Raw genomic sequence first — 22,389 nt, 5'->3', positions numbered from 1 at the left:
GCTATAACAAGAGACAAAGAAGGACCCAGTAATTCCACCTCTGGGTAGTTAACTAAAGAAAGCTGAAACACTAATTTGAAAAGACATATGCATCTATATGTTCATTACTGTATTACTTACAGTAATGCATATAGAAGCAATCTAAATGTCCATCAATAGATGAGTGGATAAAGAAGATGTGGTACATATATACAATGGAACATTCCTCCTCAGCCAAAAAAAAGAGTGAAATCTTGCCATCTGCAACAACATGGATGGACCTAGAGGATATTATGCTGAATGAAATAAATCAGACTGAGAAAGACAAATACCATGTGATTTCACTTATATCTGGAATCTAAAGAACACAATAAGTGAACAAACCTAACAGAAACTGACTCATAGATACAGAGAACATTTTGATGGTAGTCAGATGGGAAGGGGGCTGGGAGATAAGGGAGGGGAGAATGGATTAAGAGGTACAAATTGGTAGTTACAAAATACTTATGAGGATATAAAGTATAGTACAGGAAATAGAGTCAATAATATTGTAATAACTACGTATGGTGTTAGATAGGTATGAGATTCATCAGGGTGATCACTTCGTAAGTTATATAATGTGTAACCATTATGTTGTACACCTGAAACTAATATAATATTGTATGTCAACTATAATTGAAAAATCAAAAAATTGTTTAAAAAAATGTTTTGTGGTTTTCAGTATACAAGTCTTTCTCCTCCTTGGTTGTTTATTCCCAAGTATTTCATTCTGTTTGATGTTATGTTAATGTAATTGTTTTCTTAATTTCAGTTTATTATTGTTCTTTGTTATATATAGGAGTTCTGACGATTAAGTTCGTGAACTTTTTGCAACGATGTTACTCACCTTTTTTGATATCACAAGGATTATTCATTATGAATGTACCAACTGGACCAACAGTTAACCATGTTTACTATTTGGAAATGCTGAAAAGGCTGCATGAAAAAGTTAGACAAAAACGACCTGTTTTTGCCAACAATTCATGGCTCTTGCATCATGACAATACACCACCTAACACAGCACTGTCTGTGAGAAAGTTTTTAGCCAGTAAACAAATAACTGTATTGGAATACCCTTCCTACTCACCGGATCTGGCCCCCAGTGACTTCTTTCTTTACCTGAAGGGAAAGGAAATATTGAAAGGAAGACATTTTGATGACATTCAGGACATCAAGGGTACTACAATGAAAGCGCTGATGGCCATTCCACAAAAAGATTTCAAAACTGCTTTGAAGGGTGGGCTGGGTGCTGGTGTTGGTGTATAGCTTCCCAAGGGGAGTAGTTTAAAAGTGACTGCAGTGATATTCAGCAATGAGGTCTGTAGCACTTTTTCTAGGATGAGTTCATGAACTTAATTGTCATTCTTTGTAAAATTGCAACTTCATTATGTGTGTTGATTTTTTATCCTGCAACTTTGCTGACTTGTTTATTAGCTTGAATAGTGTTTTGTCTGTATTGTTTGGGATTTGTACATAGTCGTATAGGATCATGTCATCTGCAAAGAAAGTTTTATTTTTTCTTTTCCAATTTGGATGCTTTTATTATTTTTTTCTTGCCTAACTGGTCTGGCTAGAAGCTCTAGTACAATGCTGAGTAGCAGTGAACAAAGTAGGTGTCTTGTTCCTCATTTTAGTGTAAAATCTTATTCCTGATTTTAGTGTGAAAGCTTTTAATCTTTCACTGTTATGCTGGATTTTCATAAATGCCCTTTATCCTGCTGAGGAAATTTCCTTTTATTCCTAGTTTACTGAGTATTTTTTTTTCCCCCATGAAATTGTACAAGATTTTGTCAAATGCTTTTTCTGCATCAGTTTAAATGATCTTTTTTTTTGTTATTAATAATGTGGTATGTTACATAGATTTTCTTATATTGAACCAGCCCTGCATTTCTGAGAAAAATTCCACTTGGTTGTGGTGTATAATCAATTTACTATGATGTTTGATTCACTTTATAAAATTTTCTTGAAAATGTTTGCATCTATACTCATGTCATATCAATCTATCGTTTTCTTGTGGTATTTTTATCTGGCTTTGGTATGAGGGTAATACTGGTCTTGTAGAATGAGTTAGGAACTGTTCCCTCTTCTACTTTTTTTTAGGGGGGGTGGGAAGAATCTGAGAAGGATTAATATTCCTTCTTTAAATAGTTGGTAGAATTAAAAGTAAAGTCTTGGAATTTTTTTTGTTGTTAAGAGATTTTTGATTACTAATTTAATCTATTTTTTTTCTTTTTTAGTTATTTGCTTAGTAGTTACTGTGGGGATTATAATCAATGTTTTAATTTATAACAACTTAACTTGAATTGATACTAACTTAGCTTTAATAGCATATAAAATCTCCGCTTTTATATATCTCTGCCTTTTTATGATGTTATTGTGACAAATTACACTTTTATACATTGTGTGCCCACTAAGGCAGGGAGGGAGTGTGCAAGATCAAGTAAACATGCCACAAATCTTTCTTACTGTGTTTAAATTAACTTTTCCTTGATTCATTATTTGCTTGGTTGCTTTAAATCTTTGACTATTTTCCAAAGTCATGACAAAGTTGATTCAAACAGTTTTTGCTTGTCGTTTTTAGGTTTCTGTGAAGAGATAGGCCCTTTGAGCTATTTAATCTGCCAGTTTTTCCTGACATTATTCCTCTAAAGTTCTTTAAATTGGATTCCTTATAATTTTATATATAAATTCATATCTCATGCAAAAATAGATAATTTGATTTCTTCCTTTCCAATCTGGATGCCATCTTTTTTTTCCTTACCAAATTGTCCTACCTAAATCCTTAACACGATGTCAACTAGAACCAGTGATATCCTTCTTTTGTTCTTGATCTTAGGGAAACGTTTTGGTCTCACTATTTGGTGTGCTCCTTGCTATGGATTTTTTCAACAGGGTTATAGAATCATGGGCAATTGTGTAACTTTTGTGGATCTCAGATTAGTCATCTTCTTATTAGTGAGCTTCAATTTTAAGTATTCCATGTGATTCTCAAATTCCAAATGTTGAGACCTTAGTTTTGATGGACATACACCTTACTTTATTGCCTAATCGAATCATCTTACGTTTTCAGTTTCTCAGTGACTGAAAGGAATAGAAAGGTCAGAAAAAATAACTGACAATGATGAGAAGTGGGGAAAAAAACAGCTCTAGGATTCCACAAGAAGTAGAATGATATTTTAGTGAAATATATATTAATTTTAATAAAACTAAATTTTATTAATAACTTAAATACAGTTGGTAATGCTGAACTTACCACTCTCTTTAAAGTATTGTATCTGTGTAGAGCCAGAACTATCAGATGGTGTGAATAATTACAAGATAATTGGGAACATTAGAAGGCTGACTATGAGCTAAGACATTTGTCAGCACTTTCCATGCATCTTTTCTTGTCCTCCTCACAAAGGAGGTGAGAGAGACAATGCTATTACCACTTTCTTATCTATAAGGTAACTGAGCCTGAGAGACTTTAACTTCCATAGGGTCGCACAGGTAGTCAGTGGCGTGGGAAGAAAGGGAACCCAAGCCTGTCTTACAGCAAAGTGGGTAATCTCAGCTCGATCACTCTTAGGTTTACTCCATTTATAAAAGTGCAAAGTAAATACCAGAAAGTTGACACAGCAATACTCATGTAAAGGTTATGTTTGTGATGAAAAAAAAAAGTTTGCTTTTTATTGAAAATGACTCAGATTTCCCTTCTCAGGTTTTATTGGCCACACTTTTTCTACTGAAAAGGACCATTATTTATTTGCTTTACCTTCTTTAACCATGTGTGGCTCCCTCATGCGAGTCTATGGAACACTGCACATTTAACACCTCTGGTAGTTGCATGCTTATGCACATGAATGCACACTGCCATGCCCTCACACATGGTTAGGGATCGCCATGGAGGCATAAACTCCAATACACAGCTGGAAACATGAACAATGATATATTTTCAACAGAGATAACTCCAATTTATAGTCTTACAACGAATGTGGGTACTTTAACCTTCAGTGATATTTAAGCCCAAAGCTGTAGACAAAGAACTTTACATGTCAGCAAATCATATGGTAAAATTGATGATGACATCAAGGTCCTGGTTTGGAGTGATGTCATAGGAATGACAGCAGTGAGGTGGGCTTCTTGAGTTCTCCTCTGGAACTTACCACAAATTGAACATTGATAACCCATCAAAGGATTCTGTTATCACCAGAACAGCTAAGAGACTCTCACGAGGATTACTTGAAGGTGGGCAAACCAGGTGAACAGGGGAAGAGGGAAGGGAGCGGTGTGGAGATGAGGCCCGCATCCGTGGCTGTGGTGAGGCGGGGACCCAGGATGCAGACCAGAAATTATAGCAGCCAGGATCTGGTCTCTTTCCCTGTGACCCACAGCTGATCTCTCCTGTCAAGAGATTAGCATATCTAGAGTTTGAGGCAGTAACCTCAGGTGAGATCTCCAGCTGGGCCCTAGGTCAGACAAAAAGCAAACTCCATACCTGAGCCCCTCCCCCCACTCTCCCAGAGCAATCCTACCCCCACCCTTCCAGAGTCTCAAGCTGGTCCCTGAACTGAGGAGTAGTGTCAGATTACAGAGGACCTATAGCGCTCAGAATCTGGAAAAAGCCAGTTTGCAGCTGTAACCTAGGGAAGAGGCCGGAGTGGGAGACTGAACACACCTGCCTTCCCAGCCCCACTTTTCTGGGCTGCTCACAGCAGGGCAATTACCGCTCCAGAGACACACAGAGGTCAGCAGTGGGTGGCAGAGGCAGCTCTGGGCTCTCAGCAACTCAGAAATCTCGCGCATTCCCACCCCGATGGAAGAAGTGCCCTAAGACCCATGAGACCTGTGCACAGGGAATAAGCACACTTCCCAGTGGCTGGTTGCAGTGTTCTAAGCATGTGTTTGTGCAGGTGAGAGCAGAAACTGCACTGACTTTGTAAAAACTACCAACCACACCCCACAGCCCCACTCATCTAGTACTGTAGTGCCAGGGTCACTCTGGGCACCAGGTGGCCAACTCTGACTCCACAAGATGCAGAGCAGTCTTTTTACAGCAGAGGACAACCTGCAGATTGTTTGGTGGGCTTAAACCAAGACTGGCGCTGCTTTTTTTGGCTTTTTTTTTTGTATTATCATCATTTTTAGCATATATATGTATATTATACACACACACAAACACACACACATTTCTCCCTTTCTCTCTCTCTGCTTTTTTCTTTTACTTGCCCTACTTTTGCTCCCTCTTTCCATTTTTCTGTATTGATTTTTATTTTTTGGTATTTTTCGTATTTTTGCCTGTGTTAAGTGTTGGTTATTGGCTCTTTTTACATGTGAGTTTATTGGAGTTTTTTCTTTGTTGTTGTTGTTGTTGTGCATGTTGATTTGTTTTGTTCTGAAATCGCCCTACACCAGGGTCCAGCCCAAGAGGCACAAGATTCAACACACCCAGAGGTCAACTCCAGACCAAACCAGAGCATTACCGGGTTTGACCTACAAGTGACACACCCAGAGGGAATTCTCTACAGGCTCAAGAGCCAATAGGAGCCAAGCTTCATCTGAGGGGTGAACCCTCACACAGCAGCTCATCCACCGTGAGCATAGCCAATTCTCACAACTAGTGAGCCTAAGAGTCAATCCCACCTGAGGACAAGCCAAAAGCAATTAAAGCTCAACTTTAACAGGAGAGTACACACAACACAAGGGTTACCTCTGGAGCACATGCACAGGAGAATAGGGAAGTGGTGCAATTCAAATATAAAGGACACATACTACATAAAACCACCCAGCAAAGAATGAGAACCCTAGGGGATCTACCTAATACATCGAAGCAAACACAGAGAGTTAGCCAGAATGGGGAAACAAAGAAACATGTCCCAAATAAAAGAACAGAAGAAACCTTCAGAATAGGAACTAAATAAAATAGAGGTAACCAACCTATCAGAGAGAGAGTTCAGAACACTGATGACAAGAATATTTAAGGAGCTTAGTGATAACATAAAGAAGGATAGAGAAATCATAAAGAACAACCATTTAGAACTAAAGAACACAATAACTGAAATAAAGAACACACTTGAAGGAATTACCAACAGGTTAGATGAGGCAAAGGATTGAATCAGCGATTTAGAAGACAAGTTAGCAAGATCACCCAAGTGGAACAACAAAAAGAAAGAAGAATAAAAAACAATGAAAATGTTTTAAGAGACCTGTGGGATAACATGAAGCACAACATGCACATCATAGGAATACCACAAGGAGAAGAGAGGGAGCAAGGGATTGAAAACATATTTGAAGTGGTAATGACTAAAAACTTCCCTAACCTGGTGAAGGAAATCGACACAGAAGCCCAGGAAGTACAAAGAGTTCCAACCAATATGAACCCATACAAGCCCACACTAAGACACTGTCATGCAGGGACTCAGCTCCTGCTCCCCGCACAAGAACACAGCATATGGTGAGGCCAAAAAGGAACACCGATGGAGCCATGGATAGGGGGTTCATACCACTATATTCTCGATGGCAGCTGGTTGAGACAGAAAAACAAACATCCGCCAGTAACTCAACAAGGGGTCTTCCTGCACCCCAGTCTTACTGGCGGCCAGACGAGACACAGGAAGTAGGATCCACACAATCTGCAATCTGCCATCCATGCTTGCTAACCCCACATTCTAGCCACAATCTGCACTTGCTAGCGTAGCCACCGCAGTTATATTAGTGGCTAATGGCTAACTGGTCGGCTGATGGAAATCTGATCACAGCTGATGGCCATCTACTACCTGAACCAGCACCTTTCCATGTGAGGTCGAGAACTTGGAAACTGCTCTCTGGAACTCTTTCTCTACAGACACATTATAGTTAAAATGGTAAAGGTTAAAGACAAAGAGAGAATCCTAAAAGCAGTCCTATAAGACTATCAAATGACTTTTCTACAGAAACTTTGCAGGCCAGAAGGGAGTGGCAGGAGATATTCAAAGCAATGAAAAACAAAGGCCTACAATCTAGATTGCTTTACCAGTAAGGCTATCATTTAAAATTGAAGGAGAGATAAACAGCTTCCCAGAAAAGAATAAGCTAAAGGAATTCATTACCACCAAACCAGCAATGCAGGAGATGTTAAAAGAGCTTCTGTAAACAGAAGAAAGATATAAACAATCTAACTAATGAAGACCAGAAATATGAATAACCAAATAGCAAAACTATGTACCTATCAATAATCACTTTAAATGTAAATGGATTAAATACTCAAATCAAAACACATAGGGTGGCTGAATGGATAAGAAAACAAGACCCTTGCATATGCTGTATACAAGAGATTCACTTCAACTCAAAAGACACACAGAGGCTGAAAGTGATGGGTTGGAGTAAGATACTTTTTGCAAATAAAAATGAGAAAAAATCTGGAGTAGCAATACTTCAATCTGACAAAATAGACTTTGCAACGAAGAATATATTATAAGACAAAGATGGGCACTACATAATAATAAAGGGATCGATCCGACAAGAGGACATAACCCTAGTAAGCATCTATGAACCCAAGGTAGGAACACCTCATGTGACTGACATAAAGACAGAGATCAACAGTAACACTATCACAGTAGAGGACTTCAACACACCACTGCCAACAAGGGACAGGTCCTCTAGATGGAAAATAAACATGGAAACAGCAGTCTTAAATGACACAGTGGACCAGTTGAATTTAATTGATATTTTCAGAGCATTTCACCCAAAAGCTGCAGAATACACATTCTCCTCAAGTGCACATGCGACATTTTCCAAGATAGACCACATTTTAGGACACAAAACAAATCTCAATAAATTTAAGAAAATTGAACTCATACCAAGGGTCTTCCCTTATCACAGTGCTATGAAATTAGAAATCAATCACAAGAAAAAAACTGGAAGACACACAAATACATGGAGGCTGAATAACATATTACTAAATAACGAATGGGTCAACAATGAGATCAAGGAAGGAATCAAAAGATACCTCGAGACAAACAAAAATTAAACCACAATGATGCAAGATCTATGGGATGCAGTGAAAGCAGTCCTAAGAGGAAAATTCATAGCAATGCAGGCCTACCTAAAGAAACAAGCGAACTCGCAAATCAACAGTTGATCCTTACACTTAAGGGATCTGGAAAAAAAAACAGCAAAATAAGCACTAATGGAGTACAAGGAAGGAGATAATAAATATCAGAGTGGAAATAAAATAAATAAAGACAAGAAAATATATAAAAGATCACTCGAACCAAGAGCTGGTTTTTCAAGTAGATAAATAAAATTGACAAACCTTTGGCCAGATTCATCAAAAAGAGAGAGCAAGAGAGAGAGAGAGAGAGAAAGAGAGAGAGAGGACCCAAATTAATAAAATCAGAAATGAAAGAGAAGTGACAACAGACACCACAGAAATACAAAAAAATTTTAAGAAATTACTACTATGAGCAACTATATGCCAACAAATTAGACAATCTGGAAGAAATGGACAATTTTCTAGAGCATACAACCTTCCAAGGCTAACTCAAGAAGAAACAGAAAACTTGAATAGACTGATTACTACCAGGGAAATTGAACAGTAATCAACAAGCTACCGAAAAACAAAAGCCCTGCATCAGATGGCTTTACAGGTGAATTGTACAAAACATTAAAAAAAAAATTATCATCTATTTTCCTCAAACTATTCCAAAACATCCAGAAGGAGGGAAGGCTCCCAAACACATTTAATGAAGTCACTATCACCCTGATCCCAAAATCAGACAAAGATATTATAAAAAAAGAAAACTACAGGCCGATATCTCTAATGAACATAGAAGCAAAAATCCTCAACAAAATATTAGCAAATAGAATTCAACAATACATTAAAAAGATCATACACCATGACCAAGTGGGATTCATTCCTGGTATGTAAGGTTGGTTCAACATCTACATGTCAATTAATGAGCTACACCTCATTAACAAAATGAAAAATAAACATCATATGATCATATCAATAGATGTAGAAAAAGCATTTGACAAAATCCAACAACCATTTATGATAAAAACCCTTAAGAGACTGGGAATAGAGGGATCATATCTCAACATAATAAAGGCCATATATGAAAAACCCACAGCTAACATCATACTCAATGGGGAAAAGCTAAAACCATTCCCCTTAAAATCAGGAACAAGGCAAGATTGCCCACTTTCTCCACTTCTATTCAACATAGTTCTGGAAGTTCTAGCCACAGCAATCAGACAAGAAAAAGAAATAAAAAGCATCCAAATTGGTAAGGAGGAAGTAAAATTGTCATTACATGCAGATGACATGATACTATGTACAAAGAACACTAAAGACTCCAACAAAAACTATTAGAACTGATAAATGAATTTAGTAAAGTAGTAGGATACAAAATTAATATTCAGAAATCAGTTTCACTTGTATATACCAATAATAAAACATCAGAATGAGAAATTAAGAAAACAATCCCATTTACAATTGCTTCAAAGCCTATAAAATTCTAGGAGTACATTTAACCTAAGAAGTAAAAGATCTGTACTCAGAAAATTATAAGACACCGAAGAGAGAAATTAAAGAAGATGCAAATAGATGGATATACATACCATGCTCATGGATAGGAAGAATTAATATAGTTAAAATGTCCATACTGCCTAAGGCAATATACATATTCAACACAATTCCTATCAAACTACCAAGGACGTTTTTCACAGAAATAGAACATATAATCCTAAAATTTATATGGAACAATAAATAACACTGGGTAACTTCGGCAATCTTGAGAAATAAGAACAAAGTGGGAGGTATAACGATACTTGACATCAATTTATACTGCAAGCCTATAGTAATCAAAACAGCATGGTACTAGCATAAAAACAGACACATAGATCAATGAAACAGAATAGAGAGCCCAGAAATCATGCCTCCATGGTCATTTAATCTACGACAATGGAGCAAAAATTTATGTTGGTGTAAAGACAGTCTATTCAATAAATGGTGCTGGGAAAGCTGGACAGACACATGCAAAAAGTGAAGCTGGACCACCTCCTTACACCATATACAAGAATAAATTCAAAATGGATTAAAGACTTAAGTGTAAGATCTGAGACCATAAAACTCCTACAAGAAATTATAGGAAGAAAGTTTATAGACATTACGTGGAGTAATATTTTTACTGATATAGCCCCTCTGTCAAGGGAAGTAAAAGAAAAAATAAACATATGGGATTTTGTCAAACTAAAAAGTTTTTTCACAGCTAAGAAAACCACGAATAAAACAAAAAGGGAGCTGATTGAATGGGAGAAGATATTTGTCAATGCTATATCTGATAAGGGGTTAATATCCAAAATTTATAGAAAACTCATTCAACTCAAAACCAAAAAAAAAAAAATCCAATTGAAAAATTGGCAGAGGTCATGAAGAGACATTTCTCTACAGAGGACATACAGATGGCAACCAGATATATGAAAAAAAGCTCAACCTCACTAATCATTACTGAAATGCAAATAAACACCACAATGATATACCAACTCACTCAGGTCAGAATGGCTATCATCAATAAATCAAGAAAGAACAAGTGCTGGTGAGGATGTGGAGAAAAGGGATCCCTTGTGCACTGCTGGTGGGATTGCAAATTGGTGCAGCCACTATGGAAATCAGTACGGAGGCATCTCAAAAAACTGGAAATGGAATTACCTTATGACCCAGCAATTCCACTCCTAGGTATCTATCCGGAGAAATCCAAAACACTAATTTGAAAAAAATTATGCACCGTTATGTTTATTGCAGCACTATTCACAATAGCCAAGACATGGAAAAAACCGAAATGCCCATTGGTAGATGACTGGATCAAGAAACTGTGGTTCATTTATACAATGGAGTATTACTTGGCCATAACAAAGAATGAAATCTTACCATTTGCAACGATATGGATGGACCTGGAGAACATTATGCTAAGTGAAATAAGTCAGATGGAGTAAGACAAATATCATATGATCTCACTTATATGTGGACTCTAAAGAATAGAATAAATGAACGAACTAATCAGAAAGAGTCTCAGAGATATAGAGGAAAAACTAAGGGTTGCTAGATGGTGGTGGGTGGGAATAAGGGAGAAGGTGAGGGGATTAGAAAGCACAATTGGTAACCACAACATTGCCATGGGGATATGAAATACAGTTTGAGGAATATAATCAATAATGTTTTAAAGGTTGTAGGGTATCCGATGGACGCTTGTATTATTAGGGAGATCATTTCATGGATGGTGTAGGTGCCTGACCACTGCAGTGTACACCTGAAGCTGAAGCTGAATAATAATGAATGTCTACTATAATTTTATATGTGTGTGTGTGTGTGTGTGTGTGTGTGTGTGTGTGTGTGTGTGTGTGTATTCACAGGAAGTGGAAATGTAATGTCTATGTGCAATGTCAGAAGAGTAGTAGATTGGGAGGGTTATCACTTTGTGAGGGTATAGATGTCTAATTATTACATTGTTTTGTACACCTGAAACTAATAAAAATTAAAAAAGAAACAGTCATGGGGATGTGGAATATACCACGAGAAATGTAGTCAGTAGTATTGTAATAACTACCGTGTTTCCCCAAAAATAAGACCTAGCTGGTCCATCAGCTCTAGTGCGTCCTTTGGAGTAAAAATTAATATAAGATCCAGTCTTATTTTAATATAATATAAGACCAGGTGTTATATAACATTAATATAACATAATATAATACAATACGATACGATATAATATAATATCTGGTCTTATATTAATTTTTGCTCCAAAAGATGCATTACAGCTGATTGTCCGGCTAGGTCATATCTTCAGGGAAAAACAATATGTATGGTGTCAGGTGGGTACTGGATTATTTGGGGTGATCACTTCACTGGATTATTTGGGGTAAGTTATATAAATGTCTAATTGCTATTGTATACTTGAAACTAATATAATATTGTATGCCAACTATAATAGAAAAATAAAAAATATTTTTAAAAATTAAAAAATAAATAAATAAATAAATAAAGTTCCTGGTTTGCTGTAGCTCAACTCTCACTGAAAATGGAGATAAACCAGGTGAAGTAGTCTCACTAAACATGAAACTCAGTTTAGGTATGTATCCATCAACATTGTTTGCTTTATGATAATTACTGCATTCTGCTTCACGAGAGAAGCCTTTCCTTCCATCATTACTGGCCTCCCCAGGGTCAGGCACTGTGGCGATTACATGTGTCATACTTCAGGGTCCTCAACAGCCACTTGGAGGAGGAGGCTCACCAAGAGGAAAATGGGAATTTTTCAGATTCCCTGACTTTTGCTTATGCTTCTTTAGAATTGTTGTCATTTTTTGTATGGACATTTAAACATATTATATTAGGCAACTCATATCTTCAAGGTATCAGATCTTTTCTCCACTATTGATAATTTTTTCAGCATATATCTTACATTCCTTGGTGGCTGTGACTTGGTAAAGGTGATGAGGTATCTTGCCTTAGGAGGACAGCACTGTTTCCAGACATTCCCTCTTCCAAAGCGCTCTCAGTATACTCCCCACAGAACCTTATTTTTCTAGGCTGAAAGCATCATTCTTTCTCTCACCCTCCCATTTATATGCTCTCTCCTAATAGTTCTCTCACCTTCTTTCCTTCCCTTCTCACTTGCTAACGGCCAGTCCTTGAAGTTCTGCCTCTTGATTCAGAACAGTAGTCTCGGTTAGGAACATGCACTTCAAAGAGACGTTTCCTCAGTTCTAATCCTAGCTCCAACACACCAAACCACTCTGTACCACATTTGATTTTAAATTTATAAAGCAAAGATAAAAATAGTACCAACCTCCTAGGGCTTTTGTGAAAATGTACCTTGTAAAACACTTAGGACAGCATCCAGCATTACCCAGCACTTCAGTGTGTTAGTTGTCTTCACTGCACTCGGCCACATCCATGATCGGTGTAAGAGACACACAATCCTGAGCACTAACACAGAATCATTTAAATCTGGTACCTTGTTTTCCCCACTTGAAAAATAAAACTAATAATTATTATCTATATCAGGAGCTATTTTGAGTGCTTGACCTGGACCAGCTTACATTCCCTTTACCTTCTGAAGGTGAATGAATTTTTTTAAATTGTCACATTCTTTATGAAATAGTTCACTGCCCCATTAATTGAAATAGAACTCCACTGGCCTAAATGAGACTATACTCCTTCCAAAGGTAAGTGTCTTCTTCCCTGATTCTTGGGATGATATTTGAAAATGATTTGGGCTCCTTAGAAGCATGTCCAAGTCCCAAAAGGACACTCTTCCTGAGTTAAATAGTGAGGGCCACTGGTACTTCTAAATTCAAAAAGGAACTTCCTCTGGAAGATAATTTGTTTCCTCTGAGAAAGATCATTTGCACATCTGAGAATAGGGCCATTCCTGGTGTGTTATAACTGATTAGAATTAGATGACATCAAGAACAGCTAAGGCATGCAGGATGAATAACAGACTGACCAACTTATGCTAATTTCTTAGATGAAACTGTGTAGGCCACAAATATTATTTTCTTCCCCTTTCCCTGTCTTGACAGACACTTTCATCTCCCTCTCTAGCAGCTTCTTAGTTTACTCCAGGAGTCCTGGCCCCTAAGCCTGAGACACACAGACATGGATAATAAATGCAAGCCATCCCCAAACTATAGGAGGTCAATTAAAGAAAAGCTACAAGACCAGAGGACATTGTCAGGATAGGGAGTCTCTAATTAGGAAAGTTTTGACAAGAACATTCCTGTGGTCGGGGTGTGTGTGTGTGTGTGTGTGTGTGTGTGTGTGTCTTTAGCTTTGAATTTCTTCCGGCTTTTTGGCTGATTGAAATGATAGCCAGTTTAAGGATATTAACCCTTGGCTTCTTACATTTAGAGAAATTATTAGGATGTCGGGTGGCTGCAGTACCTCTGGATATATTTTCAAACCCTTGTTCTATCAGATTCAGACATGTCAACCTGGTTGGTGGTTGCTGATAAAAGACATGACTAGAATTTGAAGGTAGGTTAGTTTGTAACCTGTTGTACTTCAGAGTGAGGGAGCCCGACCAAAACCTTGCCTTCCGAGCTTTGAGCAGATGGGCTTGAAAACATCACTTGACAGGTTTAAACTGTAATCTCCTGCTTCTGAACAGGGGTCTCCTCGTGCTGAAGTGACCCCCCCTCCCGTGTAAGTCCAGTGCATCTGGAAGGTAGAGTCACACCTCTGAGTGAGTCCAGGTAGTAGTAGGAACACAGCCCTGAGCTGCTGTAGCCTGAAGTTCAGAAAGGGCATGCTCGGGAGAAGAGGAGGCGGTGCAAAACGGCTCCCTCTTCCTTCTCAGGCATGAACATTTCAGAATAAGCATTTGTCTTACGGAAATATTGACTAGTTCTAGCATTGTTGTCACAATAAATTTGACAAAAATAAAAGTAATTTTATGGAGTTCTTCCTTTGTGCCAGGAACTCTTCTAAGCACTTTATGCATATCAAACACTTAATCTGTAAAAACAATTACATAATTCAAGCCCTATTAATATCCCCTTTTCATAATGATGAAACACAGATACAATTAAGTTAAATACCTTGTTCTTGGTCAAAAAAATATGGCTACCATATAGAAAACCCAACGTTTGAACAATGACACTAAATCTAACCCTAACACCAACCCTAAACCTAAGCCTAAATCTAAACACAATCCTAACCCAAGCCCACTATTTCTAGAAACCTCACTCCTAACCACAGTGCTATAATGAACTATTATATGCTCATCTATACTATCTGGGGACTAGTGAAATCATTCAAAACAAAAGAAAATGCATAGGTATTACTATCTGGTGAAAAATAAGATGATTTTACTAAATTGGTTGATGAATTCAATGAGTTACCAAGTATTATGGCATGGGGATAGTGAATTGAAGAAGATATTTAAAAATGTATTAGCCATTTATGCCAAAGTTCCACGTGGTTTTCAGTTAGAAAAATGCTCCATTAGGACTAGAAGATAAAGCATTTGTGAGGGTGATAGAAATGGGATTTTCATTTTTAAAATTCCATTGGCATTTTATATATATATATAAAATCTTCTTAGAAGACTTTCTCTTGACTCAAAGATGCTAGTATATAGCAACAATATTTTACCATTGAAATAAAGTGTTGTCAAAATATTAAATTACTTGAGTGACATCATAGGAATGGCGGCAGCGAGGATGATTTCTTGAGTTCTCCTCCAGATCTTACCACAAACGGAACATCTCTAACCCATCAAAGGACTCCCTGCTCATCACACAGAACAGCTAAGAGACTCTGATGAGGATTAATTGAAGGTGGGCAAATTGGGCGAGCAGGGAAAGAGGGAAGGGAGGGGAGTGGAGATTCGGCCCACATCTGTGGCTACAGAGATACAGGGGATTCCAGGACAGAACACAGACCACAAAATCCAGGAGGTAGGCTCTTTCCCTGTGTCCCACAGCTGATCTCTCCCGCCAAGAGGGCAGCATATCCAGCATTTAAGGGAGTAACCTCAGCTGAGAACTCCAGCTGGGCCCTAGGTCAGACAAAGGACACAAACTCCATACCTGGGCCCCACCCCCACACACTTCCAATCCTATTCCCGCCCTTCCAGAGACTTAAGCTGGCCCCTGAACTGAGGAGTAGTGTCACATTACAGAGGAGCCATAGTGCTCAAGATCTGAGAAGACCAGCTTACAGCTCTGACCCATGGAAGAGGCTGAGAAGAGTGTGATATTGCTGGGCTGAGAGAGAAGAGACTCCCCCACTCCCAACCACCACCTTTTCTGGCCTGTGGGAAGAGTGTGACATTGCTGGGCTAGGAGAGAGAAGACCTCTCCATCCCCAGCCCACACCCTTTCTGGCCTGCTAGGGCAGGGCAATTACAACGACAGAGACACTCCCAGGGATCAGCAGTAGGCTGCAGAGTCAGCTTTGGGCTTTCAGCAGCTCAGAAATCTGCTGCCTGCCACATACACATACACACACACATACACACACACACACACACACACACACACGGAAGAAGTGCCCTAAGTCTCAGGAGAACTGGGCACAGGGCTGGTGGTGCTACTCCCATTGCACATATGTACAGGCAAGAGCAGAAACTTCACTGACTTTGTAGAAACTTCCATCCAGACCCATTCATTTAATCATCAGTCTCAAGGTCACTCTGAGCACCAGGTGACCAGCTCTGCCTGCAAAATACAGAGAGGACTCTTTGATAAAGCAGAGGACAACATGGAGTTTACTTGGTGGGCTTTAGCCAAGACTGGTGCTGCTTTGTTTTGTTTTGTTTTATATCTTTGATCTCTTTGCCTGTGTTATCGGTTGTTTTTATATGTGAATATATTTGGTTTTTTCCTTTGTTGTTGTTGCTGTCCTTGGTGATTTGCTTTCTTCTGAATTGCCCTACAACAAGGCTCAACTTGAGAGGCACAAGATGCAACACACCCAGAGGCCAACTCCAGACCAAACCAGAGTATTACCGGGTTTGACCTACAAGTGACACACCCAAAGGAAATTCTGTACAAGCACAAGAGCCCATAGAGGCCAAACTTCATTTAAGCAGTCAACCCTCACACAGCAGAATATCCTGCTGTGGGCAGAGCCAAGTCTCACAACTAGTCAGCCTAGGCGTCAATCCCACCTTTTCACAAGCTGAAAGCAATTAAAGATCAACTTTAACAGGACAATATACACAACACAAGAGTCACCTTTGGAGCACACACAAAGGAGAAGAAGGAAGTGGTGCAAGTCAAATATAAAGGACACATACTATATAAGATAACCGAGGAAAAACTAAGAACCCGAGGGGATCTACTTAATACAACGAAGCAAACACAGAGAGTCAGCCAGAATGGGGAAACAAAGAAACATGTCCCAAATAAAAGAACAGAAGAAACCTCCAGAATTGGAACCAAATGAAATGGAGGTAACCAACCTATTAGAGACAGAGTTCAGAACACTGATGATAAGAATGTTTAAGGAGCTGAGTGACGACATAAAGAAGAATACAATAGCTAAAATAAAGAACACACTTGAAGGAATTACCAGCAGGTTAGATGAAGCAGAAGATCGAAGCAGCGACTTAGAAGACAAGTTAGCAGAGATCAGACAAATGGGACAACAAAAAGAAAAAAAGAAAAAAACAATGAAGATGGTTTAAGAGATCTCTGGGATAACATCAAACACAACAACATGCGCATCATCGGAATACCAGAAGGTGAAGAGAGGAAGCAAGGGATCGAGAACATATTTGAAGTAATAATGTCTGAAAATTTCCCTAATCTGGTGAAGGAAACCGACATATAAGCCCAGGAAGTGCAGAGAGTTCCAACCAGGATAAAGCCAAACAGGTCCACACCAAGACACATTACAGTTAAAATGGCAAATGTTAAAGACAAAGAGAGAATCCTAAACGCAGCAAGAGAAAGACAGAAGGTTACATACAAGGGAACTCCTATAAGACTATCAAATGACTTTTCTACATAAACTTTGCAGGCCAGAAGGGAGTGGCAGGAGGTATTCAAAGAGATGAAAAACGAAGGCCTACAACACAGATTGCTTTATCCAGCAAGGCTATCATTTAAAATTGAAGGAGAAATAAAGAGCTTCCCAGAAAAAAATAAGCTAAAGGAATTTATTACCAGGAAGCGAGCATTGCAGGAAATATTAAAATACTTTATAATATTAAATATTATAAAATATAAATATCAAAATATTAAATATTAAACAGAAGAAAGATGAAAACAATCTAACTACAAATTTTAAAAATGGCAATAACTATGTACCTATCAATAATCACTTTAAATGTAAATGGATTAAATGCTCCAATCAAAAGACATAGGGTGGCTGAGTAGATAAGAAAGCAAGGCCCTTGTATATGCTGTATACAAGAGACTCACCTCAGATCAAAAGACACACACAGGCTGAAAGTGAAGGGTTGGAGTAAGATATTTCATGCAAATGGAAATAAAAAAAAGCTGGAGTTGCAATACTTATATAGGACAAAATAGACTTTAAAATGAAGACTATATTAAAAGACAAAGATGGGCACTATATAATAATAAAGGGATTGATCCGACAAGAGGACATAACCCTAGTAAACATCTATGCACCCAACATAGAAGCACTTAAATATATAAAACATATTGACTGACATAAAGACAGAGATCAACAGTAACACTATCATAGTAGGGGACTTCAACACACCTCTGACAGCAAGGGACAGGTCTTCCAGACAGAATATCAATATGGAAACAATGGCCTTATATGACACATTGGGCCACTTGGATTCAATCAATATTTTCAGAGCATTTCACCCCAAAGCTGCAGAATACATGTCCTTCTCAAGCGCACATGGAACATTTTCCAAGATAGACCACATGTTAGGCCACAAAACAAGTCTTAATAAATTTAAGGAAACTGAAATAATACCAATTGCCTTCTCTAACCACAGTGCTATAAAATTAGAAATGAACTACAGGAAAAAAACTGGAAGACACACCAATTCATGGAGGCTCAATAACATGTTACTAAATAGTGAATGGTTCAACCATGATATCAAGGAAGAAATCAAAAGATATCTCGAGACAAACGAAAACGAAAACACGACCCAAAATCTATGGGATGCAGCGAAAGCAGTCCTAATGGGGAAATTCATAGCATTGCAGGCCTACATAAAGAAACAAGAAAAATCACTAATCAACAGTTTACCTTCACACTTAAAGGATCTGGAAAAACGACAGTAAAATCAGCCCAAAGGGAGTACAAGGAAGGATATAATAAACATCAGAGTGGAAATAATGAAATAGAAACCAGCAAAACAATACAAAAGATCAACGAATACAAGAGTTGGTTTTTAGAGAAGATAAATAAAATTGACAAACCTTTAGCAAGACTCATCAAAAAAAAAGAGAGGACCCAAATTAATAAAACCAGAAATGAAAGAGGAAATGTGACAACAGACACCACAGAAACAAAAAAAAATTTTAGAAATTACTATCAGCAACAATATGGCAACAAATTTGACAATCTGTAAGAAATGGACAATTTTCTAGAAGCTAACTCAAGAAGAAACAGATAACCTGAATAGACTGATTACCACCAGGGAAATTGAATCAGTAATCAACAACCTCCCAACAAACAAAAGCCCTGGACAAGATGGCTTCACAGGTGAATTTTACAAAACATTCAAAAAAGAATTATCACCTATTCTCCTCAAGCTCTTCCAAAAAATCCAGAAGGCGGGAAGTCTCCCAAAAACGTTTTACGAGGCCACTATCACCCTGATCCCAAAATCAGACAAAGACACTACAAATAAGAAAACTACAGGCCAATATCTCTAATGAACATAGATGCAAAAATCAACAAAATATTAGTGAACCGAATTCAGCAATATATTAAAAAGATCATACACCATGATCAAGTGGGATTCATTCGTGGTATGCAAGGGTGGTTCAACATCCGCAAATCAATTAATGTGATACACTACATTAACAAAATGAAACATAAAAATCATATGATCATTTGATCAAATGCAGAAAAAGCATTTGACAAAATCCAGCAACCATTTATGATAAAAACCCTTAAGAAAGTGGGAATAGAGGGATCATATCTCAACATAGCAAAGGCCATATATGATAAACCCACAGCTAAAATCATACTCAATGGGGAAAAGCTAAAACCATTCCCCTTAAGATCAGGAACAAGGCAAGCTTGTCCACTTTCTCCGCTTCTATTCAATGTAGTGCTGGAAGTTCTAGCCACAGCAATCAGACAAGAAAAATAAATAAAAGGCATCCAAATTGGTAAGGAGGAAGTAAAATTGTCATTATATGCAGTAACATGATACTATACATAGAGAACCCTAAAGACTCCATCAAGAAACTATTTGAGCTGATAAATGAATTTAGTAAAGTAGCAGGATACAAAATTAATATTCAGAAATCAGTTTCATTTGTATATACCAATAAAACATCAGTAGGAGAAATTAAGAAAACAATCCTATTTACAATTGCTTCAAAGACTATAAAATACCTGGGAATAAATTTAACCAAAGAAGTAAAAGATCTGTACTCAGAAAATTATAAGACACTGAAGAGAGAAATTAAAGAAGATACAAATAGATGGAAACACATAGCATGTTCATGGATAAGAAGAATTAATACAATTAAAATGTCCATATTGCCTAAGGCAATATACATATTCAACGCAATTCCTATCAAACTACCAAGGAGATTTTTCATAGAAATAGAACATATGATCCTAAAATTTATATGGAACCATAAAAGACCCCAGATAACCTCAGCAATCTTGAGAAATAAGAACAAAGTGGGTAGTATAATGATATCTGACATCAAATTATACTACAATGCTACAGTAATCAAAACAGCATGTACTGGCATAAAAACAGACACATAGATCAATGGAACAGAATAGAGAGCTCAGAAATAAATATATGCCTATATGGTCATTTAATCTACGACAATGGAAGCAAGAATTTACTTGGGGTAAAGACTGTTTATTCAATAAATGGTGCTGGGAAACCTGGACAGACACATGCAAAAATATGAAGAGGGACTACCTCCTTACAACATACACAAAAATAAATTCAAAATGGCCTAAAGACTTAAATGTAAGACCTGAAACCATAAAATTCCTAGAAAAAATATAGGAAGAAACTTTACAGACATTACCCGGAGTAAGATTTTTACTGATCTTACTCAGGCAAGGGAAGTAAGAGAAAAAATAAACATGTGGGATTACATCAAACTAAAAAGTTTTTTCACAGCAAAGGAAACTATCAATGAAACATAAAGGGATCCTACTGAATGGGAAAAGATATTTGCCAATGATATATCCAATAAGGGGTTAATATCCCAAATTTATTAAAAAACTCACTCAAACAAACCACACAATTAAGAAATGGGCAGAGGACATGAAGAGACATTTTTCTACAAAGGGCATACAGATGGCAAACAGACATATGAAGAAATGCTCAACCTCACTAACCATCAGAGAAATGCAAATAAAAACCACAATGAGATACCACCTCACCCCAGTCAAAATGGCTATCATCAATAAATCAACAAACAACAAGTGCTGGCGAGGATGTGGAGAAAAGGGAACGCTTGTGCACTGTTGGTGGGATTGCAGATTGGTGCAGCCACTATTGAAAACAGTACGGAAGTATCTCAAAAATCTGAAAATGAAACTACCTTTTATGATCCAGCAATTCCACTCCTAGGTATCTATCCTGAGAAATCCAAAACTCTAATTCAAAAAAATTTATGCAGCCCTATGTTTATTGCAGCATTATACACAATAGCCAAGATATGGAAACAACCGAAATGCCCATCGGTGGACCACTGGATTAAGAAACTGTGGTACATTTATACAATGGAGTATTACGCAGCCATGAAGAAGAAAGAAATCTTACCCTTTGCAACAACATGGATGTTCCTAGAGAACATTATGTTAAGTGAACTAAGTCAGACAGAGAAAGACAAATACCATATGATCTCACTTATATGTGGAATCTAAAGAAAAGAATAAATGAATGAACTAATCAGAAACAGTTTCAGAGACATAGAGGAAAAACTGAGGGTTGCTAGATGGTAGGGGGTGTGAGGATAAGGGGGAAGGTGAGGGGATTAGAAAGCACAGTCAGTAACCACGAGATTGCCACAGGATCATAAAAGATAATTTGGGGAATCTAATCAATAATGTTGTAAAGATTTTGTAGGGTATCCAATGTACACTTGTCTCGTTAGGGAGACCACCTCAGGGAAGATGTAGATTCCTGATTACTGCACTGTACACCCGAAGATGAAGCTGAACAATAATGAATGTCAACTACAAATTTATATATGTGTGTGTATGTGTGTGTGTGTGTGTGTGTGTATGTGTGTGTGTGTGTGTGTGTGTGTGTGTGTGTGTGTGTTTATAGTTGCAAGAAGCAGAGTACAGCATTAGGAATGTAGACAGTGGAAATGTAATGGCTGTGTGTGATTTCAGAGGGATAGCGGTGCGGGGTGGGGGATTGACACAGTGTTAGGATATAAACGATAAATGTCTAACTATTACATTGTTTTGTGCACTGGAAACTAATAAAAAAAACAGAGAAAAATATATTAAATTACTTATATAACAACCTAGCTACCAAGAACACAATTATTAGGTCTGTTGCACCCTAAAGATTGGCAAAGTTAAACAGGAGAATGGAAAACATCAACATTCAAATGTGTTTGGCATGAACTGAAAGCTCATTTAGAAAATAATAAATCTTCCCCATTGTGAGCCAGGTACCAGCTCTTGGGTCAATGAATATTAAAGTTCACATTCAGTTTTATATTCAAAGACAGTAACAATGGAAATCAAATTGT

Source organism: Rhinolophus ferrumequinum, chromosome 14 (assembly GCF_004115265.2).
Source record: "Rhinolophus ferrumequinum isolate MPI-CBG mRhiFer1 chromosome 14, mRhiFer1_v1.p, whole genome shotgun sequence".
Lineage (NCBI taxonomy): Eukaryota > Metazoa > Chordata > Mammalia > Chiroptera > Rhinolophidae > Rhinolophus > Rhinolophus ferrumequinum.
The sequence above is the reverse complement of the archived record's forward strand: the minus strand, read 5'-3'. Positions refer to the sequence as shown.